Source organism: Monoraphidium neglectum, assembly GCF_000611645.1.
Source record: "Monoraphidium neglectum strain SAG 48.87 unplaced genomic scaffold scaffold01521, whole genome shotgun sequence".
Classification (NCBI taxonomy): Eukaryota; Viridiplantae; Chlorophyta; class Chlorophyceae; order Sphaeropleales; family Selenastraceae; genus Monoraphidium; species Monoraphidium neglectum.
The window spans coordinates 13,124-13,808 of NW_014012107.1; positions in this window are offsets into that span (position 1 = coordinate 13,124).

The window sequence follows — 685 nt, forward strand, 5'->3', positions numbered from 1 at the left end:
CCGCCAGCGCCGGCGCCGCGCCCCTACCCGCCGCCGCCGCGGCCAGCAGCGCCGCCCCCAGCGCGATCCCCTTTATGTGCCCCTTCCCCACCACCGCCACCCCCACCGCGCCGCACCGCGCGCAGCCCCCGCCGCCGCCCGCGCCGCCGCAGCCCGCGCACGCGCCGTCGGGCGTCAGCTCGCCGCACGCCGACTCGAGCACCGCGCGCGCCGCCGCCTCGCGCGCCGCCCACCACTCCTCCTGCGTGGCGCCCGCCGAGACGAGCTCCCGGTGCACCAACCCCTCCGCGGCGCGGCCGCGGGCGCGAAGGCCCTCGCGGCGCGCGGCGGCGGCGGCCGCGGCGCCGCGCCAGATGCCGACCGCGAGCACCCAGTTCCTGCGTTGGCGTCGGCGTAGGGTGTCGGCGTTTGCATTGGCTTTGGGCGTCTCAGCAGCGGCCCGGCGCCGCCGCCTGCAGTGTGGAAACCCCTGCGTAGTGCCCTGACAACCAGCATGAAGCCGCGCCAGGCACAGCTGGCGCTGCAGGAGTGACTTTGCGCGTGAACCTGGATGTGACATATGGTATACACGCACATGCAGATGGGCGCACAAACACTCTCGCACACACACACGCCAAACCCAACCCACATGCAAGCCCTCAAGCGAGCAGCGCACCTCCCTCCTCACACCTCCCCCCCCACCCTA